Raw genomic sequence first — 10,285 nt, 5'->3', positions numbered from 1 at the left:
ATGGCATTAAAAGCTCACCCTTACCATGTATCTTCTCCCCATTAATCTTTTGGTGAACCCAATTGAAGATCTACAATTGAAACCAAACCCATCATTAAAAGTTATCCATACGTCACTGCTATTTATAGATTCTACTTGTGTAACATTTTTCTATTTTCTTGAGCTCTCTAGTAGTTTGATGATAGATCATGGAGTGTGATCTAAAATATTGATGCATAGATCCCCCTATGATCGAGTCCAAAAATAACAACTAAAACTTCATGGATAACATGACTTCGATTCTCATTGTAATTATACATGATTGTAGTTGCTATTTGTAGATTTAATAGTATGAGTTTTTCAGTTCACCGAGCTTTCTAGCATGCTGGAGATGGATCATAGAGTGTGATCCAAATCATCGATACTTAAGATTATCACACAATTGAATCCAAAATCAACAAAAGTCACATAGTCAAATTCAAAAGAAGATTTTCACACAATAAAATTCAAAAACACTCACACCAATCTCATAGATTGTAAGCATTTGACAAGACTAATCACAAATTCTTTTTAGGAAGAAAGAGTTCAAAGTTCAAAGTACAAAGTAGGAATACCTTCATCCTAAAGCTACAACAATGGATGCTATCTGATCTTCCAAACTAAACAAAAAATTGTTGCTTCTTGCAATTATCAAAGTTTTCTACAACTCTCTCATCAACAAACAACTCAAGTATGTATGTATGATGATGATGATGATGATAATATGAGAGATGCGAGGTAGAAGATGTGTTATATACTAGAGATCCATCTGTGAGGAAGTAGATAGGAATGGGTTTGTTGAGGTAAGAATCTAAATTAAACAAATGTAATCTAGGATGATTGTGTGGAGAAGGGAGGAGCACATGGAAGCATGATGAAGGAGCCAATTAAAAATGGTTTCATGGTTAAATTTCCAAAGAAAGGAGGAGGTGGATGCACCCGAAGATCTAGATTTCCACATTTGATAAAGCTATGAAATTAGAGGCCCAATTTAGTCCATAATTTCTTGTTAGATCAGTACAAAACTACAAAGGGTCCAAGCTGTCTTAACTAGAATTAGTAAGACAAACATCTAATGCCACATTAGAAAAAAGGCTTCAAGAATCGGTAATCAATCATGGCAGTGGTTGTAACATTTTCAGAGGCCACCCAATGGGCCTCTTTAACTAGTTGCTTTGAACTTCCTAATAATTAAAACTATACCATTTTATTTTTTGGGTTGCCTTGAAATCTCAAAGTTGAAAAACCTAGATTGAATTGGATCATATTTGACCCCTTAATTGTTGTCCATAAACAATGGTCAACGGATGTAATGCTCCTAACCAACATAGAAAGATGTGAACAGTGAGCTATTAGATTGGGCTTGCCCCTTTGAAACTCAATGAAGTTATGCTTGTCCCTTTTTTTGTCAACTCTCTACAACATTTCCACAATCCCTTAACATGACTATCCAAAAAATTTACACATCCTCATAATAGTATTGCTGATTGGTCATTATAGATCACTTTTAGCACACCCTAGGATCATTGCTATTTATGATGGTCAATGGAATATTTTTTTCTCATCTCATAGTGGCATTATCTCTAAAATTTGTGGACACCACAAATATATTGTGTTTATTATAACATTGACAACATTGAGATAACCTTTCCACCTGAAGCTTTCACTATTCTGGATCCTCTTTTGCACTCATAGAGTCTTGAAGAAACCCAAAACATGATTTGTCCATTAACTGTTCTTGTAAAATATGGCTGCTATATCAATCATTCAAATGCTTTTTCTCTACTACTCAAAACATGAAGGTGTGGATAAACATAGTTATTGATACAAGGCACTTAAATATCACGTAACTATGAAGATAGCTTGTGACACATTCTCTTGGACCAAGGGCATCATTAGGTGACTATAGAGGACCACATGGATTCTATCTCATGAAACATCAGTATTCATATCTAATTTTTTTTTTCCTAAAATGTTTTCAAGAAGCTGACATTGGTAGTTACACCACTAGATTGTGTTTTCTACCCACTTGGCTTTGGTTATTTTATAGCTTTTTTAGAGTAGTAATCAATGCTAAATACAAATGAATAACCCAAGCTTTCCACTGAGAGAAATTGGAAACATATAGAAGTTTATATGAAATCTTAAAATATTACATTTCATTTATTGGGAACAAATTTTGAACAAATAATTTACCAAGTTAAAAGTTATTCAAACTGGACAATTCAAGCATATAGCTAAATATACTGAACTCTGTTTTATTTAAAAACTAGTTAAAATGGGCCTTAACAAAACCCCAAGAAGGGAAGATCAACTGTACAGTTGCTGAGCACTCCATTTTTGTTTAAGGGATCACTCCATTTTTGTTTAAGGGAACAATATCTTTCTGGGAGGACCCAAAATATAGACCCTTCTGGGTTACCAAACTAAATTGAATGTTGTGTTTGTTTGTTATTCATTTTTTCCCTTTGTTATCATCTTATTTGATGATTAAATTTTGATTAATATTTATAAAAGCTAATTTGATTTAGAGTCATATATGTTAAGACCATTCCATGTTTGTGATGGAAATAGTTTCCCAAATTTTTAAATTTGTTTAATTGTGGTTTCCAGCATTATTAGAAGAGAAATTAAAGTAGGGCATTTGAGAGAATTTCTGTTTGAGGGTTTTAAAAGAAAGTGTTTAGTTGAAGAAAAATCAAGCTTTCAATCAGACGTCTCATGAGAAGAGGCCATGTACGCACACCAATGATCTCATCTATGAAGAAACCAAGGGTGTTCTGGTATAGTCAACATTAATCGATGAATATATTTTGGAACGAATATATTTTGGAACATTTGCAATGGTTACAAAAGTATGCAAATAATTTTATATAGTTTATTTCATACAAACAATAAAGGTATTTTGTGTAACTCGTCTATGTTAAAGAAGCTGCTTGGAAATGGTTACAGACGTTTAGAAATGGGAACAAAGCAAGGAATGGAGCAACTAATGGCAACAAAAAATTACATAAAATAAATAAAAGTGAACAACAGGTGAGAGGACCGGGCCCATGTCCACCTAAGTGGTCAAAGCATAGTGTGCTATGTTTAAGGCTAGCCAGAGAGCAAAGACCACATGGGAAATAGTCATTCATAAACATCACATATTATAGAGAAATTTAAGTTAAGTGAATATAAGTCAATTTTAACATTTTGACCCTTCTAACTTATAAATTAAGGTATTCTACTATGTGATATTTAAGTGTCTTGTGATATCTAATAGATTAGGAATGTAAATCAGTAGGATTCCAAAATTAAATTGACATGAAAGAATTTAAATAGAGATAAGAAAATAATTTTGTATTTCTATAATCTAATCATAACTCTTCGATTATTTGTCTTCAATACATTTGTTGTTTCTATAAAAAATTCTAAATTATTTTAAAAATTATCTTTTTAATATATATATATATATTTGTATTCTACATTTGTATAAATTTAAAAATAAAATTAATAATCATTACTTTTACTACCCCTATAAGAATCCTCTTCTTTGATTGACTTATTCCAAGCAAAAAAGTGGAAAAAAATAGGGAAGAAAAAGAAAGAAAAGATAATCAATGAAAATGGGAGGAAAGTATGCTCCCCAAAATGTGCAATGACAAAAGCTCTCTTTAGTTTTTGCATAGAAAAGCCTAGTGATGTGACTTGATTGGAAGAATGCATCATTACCCATTTTAACATTCATCGAATTAGTTTTCACATGAAAAGAGAAGGAGAATAAGAGAGAATTTTCCTACCATAATTACTTGTGGATTGTTTTCTCAATATAGTATAATGACAAGGTAAAGCATGCATAGTGCACTAGATATATTTGAGATAACTTTTAAGTTTGCCTTTGTGGCAACTTCTTGCTTGTAACTTCTATACACATTTTGAGTCTTTGAAACCAAATGTAATGCCCCAAGTTAGAAATAGACCTCACAAAAAAATGTAAGAAATTCCAATGTTAGAGATAGTGAGAGGGAAGAATTGATGAATAAATTTCAACACTCCAATTCTATTGAAAACAATTGAAAGTAATAGGAGGGAGTTTACTATCTCTATGCCTTAGAAGCCCTGTGTGAGTGATATGATTTGGGCTGCCACCATGGAGGCCTAAAATATAAATGTGATATAAGAAAAGAGTTGTGCATAAAAAAGTTATCATACAAGAGTCTTGGAAAATGGGAGGTAAGTTTTTTATTAGAAAATGCTGGAAAACCATGTTCAATATTCAAAAGGTGTTTTACTTTTGTCGGCTACTTTGTACGAATTGAATTTTATTAATAATTTTTGTTTGTTCAAATGTAGAAAGAAAGGGTATGTTTTATTTGGTAGAACTTACATTTTGACGTTTGATACGTATAGTGACATTGTATTGATGTCTTAATGGTTGATTTGTGGTAAAGTCTTTGTAGTGAGAGGGATTGTTGAGAGTTTTGGGAGGCCTATCATTGTCTTGTATAAAAATTGTACTTCATGACAAAAATTGTAAAGGTTAGGTTTCTCATAGACTACTTTATGTTTGGAAATTTCTTTTTTCATTTTATTAGCCTTAAAATGATAAGATAAAGCTGTGGAAAGTGATAATAATAATAAAATAATGCAAGTTTGGTTTTTTGTAGTATGTGGAATAATTAATAATAAAGGGTTGTAATTCTTGTACAGTATGACTATATCTTTTTCGATTTTCATTGGAAAAATGACTTCGTAACATTGGTTGGGAGGCAACAATTGTGTGGTGTATGACTTTTCATTGCACTTCATCTAAACAACTTTATAAAGCATCTCAAAGCATCACATTTTATTCATAACTTTTAATGTGATTTATTTTATAATATTTTAAAAGTAAGAATATTATAGCATTGAAAATTTATAATTTATCAAAAAATTCATTTGATTATATAAAAAAATTATAATTTTAAAATTTAATAAAAAATTTAATATGAAAAATAAAAACAAAAAATTCAATAATTGTAAGTGTGTTTCTCCAATCTATAATAGAATTTTTTTCCCTTTTGGATTTAGACACACACAATCTAAATTTAGAAGTAAAAAATAGATTTCAATAATCGAGTAGAAAGATTTAGCCACCAACTTGTCAAACTTTCATCTATCTATGTCGTAGGTGAAAGAAATGGACCACACCATGGTGGATGTTTATAATTAAATAATACAAATCTATGTTGAAAATGTAAGCTTGACTCAAAGTTCCATCTATTCATGTTGTAGGTGAAAAATGTCCACATCATCACAAATAATTTTAATTATTAAATAATATAAATCTAACTTAAAAATGTAGATTTGATTCATTATATATCAATGAAGATTATTTTACCTTTTTTCAAATCAAATAAAAGATATCATCCAATTTAAAATTACTATTAACTATTGACTACTAAACAAAGATTATGACACATAAGGGCAATAGGATATATAGATTTTGTGAATTTTATAGTCTATACAAAATGAGTGTGCAATTTGAGTAATATATACTTTATTAGGGTGTAAGAATGACATGTTATTGTAAGAAAGGCTTGGAAAAATAAGCAAACCATGGAAGTTATTCCTTGCACTGAATATGTTGGCATTATCAATCTCTCCATATTTCTGTTGTGGTGCACACTTTTTGTTGATGCCTAACCAAGTACTCTATTTGTTATGATTTGACCCTTGAGATACCTATTTTCTAGGTACATCTAGTGACTTTTAGACTTATTCACTATGTTGGTAAGGCCTCAACTTAGGTTGATATGATTTTTGGATATTATTTTAACATAATAATGGATATAAAAGGTGGGGATTCCAATTGGTGAATAGGTGTGTCTCATGTCATTCAGAGGAGCAAACTACCCCCCACTTGTTGATTCATTGTCCTTATGCTAGCGAAGTGTGGTTGGGTATCCTACTTAGATTTGGTGTGCAATGGTTTTTAATGAAAATCTACAATAGTTTGTTGATGGATGAGAGATCCATGTTTACCATCCTTTCATAAGATTACTCTAGAAATTGATTATGTTGTATGTTTGTTGGCAGTTATGGAAGGAGAAATGATTGACTTTTCAGGGATAGATCTTCCCCACCTTCTATCACTCTCCGATTGACTACTAGTTCAATTTACTTGAGGTTATGCCTCATTGCAAATTGCAGATCCCCTCTCACCCATCTCAACACCTTTTGAATGTGTTATTGCAGATAATTGGCAAATTAAGGATATGGTCTCCAAGGTTGACAACTCTAAATTGTTGGCCAGATGGTATGTTAAATGAAAACCTCCCCCCAACCCCCTAGCCCCCATCCCCACCCCACCCCACCCCACCCCTCTTTGGTTTAAAATTAATTTTGATGGTTGCATGAGGGGGAGGGGGAGAGGGTTAGGTTGTTGTAGGTGGTATTATAAGAGATTGGCATGGTAACCTTTTTATGGCCTATTCCTACAAATTTGGAGAAAATAACAACTTTGGCAAAGCTATGGGTCTATTTTGGGGGGTTAAATTTGCCAACCTACTGGATATTCAAAATTTGATTATGGAGGGAGATTCATAGCTAATTATTGAAGCTTTAAAAGGAAGAAATAGATTTGGCTAGAACATATCCCAAATAATTAAAGAAAGACAATTTTATATTGAGACTTTAGGATGTGTCTATTCAATACATTTACCATGAAGGCAATGGTGTGGTAGATGCACTAGTGGTGAGGGGACATGAAACCATGGACACGTGCACCTTGGAAAATGTGAATGAGCTTCTAGCTCATATTCAAGAATTAATTAAGAAAAGACACCAAATGTTGATTAGACCTTTTGTTAATGATATTTATATGGGCTTGAGGATGGCAATTGTTATTAGGGGTGGCTTGCTAAAAGGTGACCGTATAAGTATTACTTCGGATAGCACCATGATTGGACAATGAAAGGGTGATAAAGTTGACAATACTTGCCTAAAGTAGTTCACCAATTTTTGTGAGATTTGGTGGGATCGTGTCAAAAAGGAAAGGATGAAGATTTTAAAATTAAAGGTACTTATATTGAGAACAAATATAGTAGGATTTTAAATGAGGTGGAAAGTACCAAAGGTAATAATGGGTTTTCATGGATAAAGCTTGTTGAGTGGCATTATTTCTTGATGACTTTGTATTTGGGTGTCTGTCATTTCATTTTCTTTAGTTACAATTTTCTAGGTGCTCTCTCTAGTTTTTCTAGCCTTCATCTGAGATGAGTTTAGGTTATGTCAGATATCTCAAAGGATTTCATTGAGAAATTGAGTGAAAGTGGGAAAATGGGTGGGAACCCTATTCATATTGAGCTGAGTACTATTGAAAACTACAAAGAGGAGGCATGGATATATTTGATAGAGGGTTGTTTGGTGTCATTTATGGAGCATATTGAAGGATATGAAGAAATAATGTTTATGCAGTTTGTGAACTCTTGGACTAATAAGAGGGTGGTCGTGAATGGGATCTTGTTCAAGATTAACAAAGAGGTCATAGCCAAAGTTGGCAGTTTCTCCCAATTTAAATCATTTTCAGGATCATGACCTCATATCCTTCCCATTTTTTCTTCTACATTCTATGGCAAACAACATCTTCAGGGTTAGGGAGAAGATTAAAAAAGGGAATCCCTACACTTTCTTGCACTAGTCCTTTATGTACTAATTGTATGATTTTCATAAGAACCTTTTCCCTATCTAGTCTATAAATGTGCAAGTGGTTTTTCCTAATTTGGCTCTTTCCACCTCTACCCCACTAATCTATACTAAGGTATTGTCCATTGTGTATACCAAAACCCCAAAACCCACCCTCATGAAGAAAATCAAAATGGAGAAGGATATCCAGGTTGTGGAATTGGATGTTGAAATCAAAGGTGGAAGGAGGAAATCCTTAAGAAATATGAAAAAGAGGGTTAATGTTGTCCTTGGACCTAAACTTGAAAGCCCCCTAGTTTTGAATCCACTAATAGTGGCAAGTGTAAAACACCAGATGAAAAACAAAAGAGCTATTGGATAAATATGAGAGGAGGGAGAAGAACAAGGGGAATTAGCTCCGCCTTTATTTTTAGTTTTAGTTTTTGTTATGCCTAATGTTACAACACCTAGCCCATGAGTGTTCTATTAATGGTGGTTTTATAGACTCGTGTTTTCTATAATGTTTATATTTTGATGATCTATATTGTCCATAGTTTTCATTATCATAGTTAGGACACTTTAGGGGGTTTTTTGAAATTGAAAAGGGGGGTTAGTTAATTCTGGGTTTTCTTGACTATTAGTTATTTTGCAGCTTCTTGTTATTTGGGTCAGTCCCCTTTTTTGTTGCTTTCAATTTCAAAAACTTGGTATTGGATAATTAATTTGATATTTTGATAGTTTAAGATTATATTTCATGTTAAATAATGATATGAATTTTATAAATATTGTTATATTTCATTATGATGTTTCTTGGATATTTATGCCTAGTGATGTTCATGATGATTTTAATGAATTAATTTATTATATTATACATTGAATTGTGTATTCTAATGTCATTTCATTTTGTTATGATTCTTTGGTAACTAACAACTGATATGGTTTTGATTTTTCTTGAGTGGTTGCGAGAAGAAGATGAAAGTATGGTTGAGGTAGAGGAGACTAACTCCTTAGTAGTGGTGGATATGGATGGACTAATCTAACCTGCACACACCATGTAGTTATACTTTTCATGAAGTGTTTGAACTCTTATTTTTTGTTTTGCCTCATTGGGTTAATGTAAAATATTAAAATAAATGATTTAATTTTCTCTCTTCATAATTCAAACATGTCTTGTTGAGCATGAAACCGTATAATTTTGAAATCCTTTGAACATTTATATTTAGAAAGTATATAGAAGATAATATTCAATTTTTGAAATTATATGATCTTTCTTTTTTATTTTAGTAAGGGGACAAAGCCAAGATTAATTAATTATTATTTGTTTTTATTAATTATTATTATTATTTATTAAGCTCGAGTAGAGTCAAACCCAAGACCTCTTAGATAAGAGGCTCACAATTTATCATTGTCTTGTAGGCTCTTGCCTAAAATTGTATGATCTTATTATAGTATATTCTTTTATTTTCAAATAAATATGTGGTTAGGAGATAAAATACCCTTTCTTTCAAATGTATATATAGTTTAAATAAAAATATCAATCAATAAAGTGAGACAATGAGAAAAGAGTAACAAAATTACGACCTTACATTTAACCAATGGCAATAATAGTTACTAGTGTAATTGAAAGTGATTCAGTGCAAGGCAGGAGAATCCCTAAAGGAGATGTCCTAGCCCCATCAATTAACCACACAATGGAAACACAATACAAGATACAAGATTTGATACCAAACATAGCTCTTTATTCATAAAATAACTGATTACAATCAATGTGTTGAGCTGTAAGGCCTTCCTGGTTATGACCAAATACAAAGAAAGTAATAGTTCTACAAGATCCCTCAAGATTTAATCCAAACTTAGTTAGCCCATATCTATAACATAACAACAATTTGGTAGCAACCTCTAGCGAGATCTAAGCTTGTGCTCGCAAGCCACCAAGCAACCTCCTTGTTTCTAAATCGCAATCGCTAGCTATTATCAAACTTAGCTATCTCAACTAATTTTCCACTAATAATGTAGAATAATTATTTCTAAATCTAACCGAGCTCCTTATATAGCGAGCTAAGCCACAAGTCAGCTAGTCAAGCAATTAATTACATTACAGGTCCAGTAAACTAAAACTGTAGCAAATATGAACAAAAAATCATTACTAAGTTTTATTTAGGTCCACACATGACCCGAGAACATGTCCCTAAGAAGGAAAGGTTCTATGTCAACATACGGAAGCGCACAAGACAAGAAAACTCCACATATTTCATGAAAACTAGCTGGAAATTGATACCTAAGGAAAATGACAATATCTCCCAACTTTAGATGAATTAATACTTTAATCTTAGTTTTAGGTAGTATTTTAGGTCCTCTTTAAGACCATAAGACTGTAAAGTCTCATTCATTAAGGATCAATGATGACATGACATGCGAGGTACTTGCAAAAATAAGAGAAAAATTATTGTTCTCGATGCAAGTTTTCTTAAATCCGCAAGATGATCTTGTATAATTAACTCATAAGACCACATAAGAATACACATACTTAGACATAGGTCCATGTGCTATCCCACTATCTAAATCCAAGAGTGTGAATGACAAATCCCTTGGATCAAAGCTCACAAATACAGTCTGCAAA

The sequence above is a fragment of the Cupressus sempervirens genome, chromosome 1, assembly GCF_028749045.1.
Source record: "Cupressus sempervirens isolate cs-2001-9-10 chromosome 1, ASM2874904v1, whole genome shotgun sequence".
NCBI classification, from domain to species: Eukaryota; Viridiplantae; Streptophyta; class Pinopsida; order Cupressales; family Cupressaceae; genus Cupressus; species Cupressus sempervirens.
Note: the sequence above shows the minus strand (reverse complement) of the source record.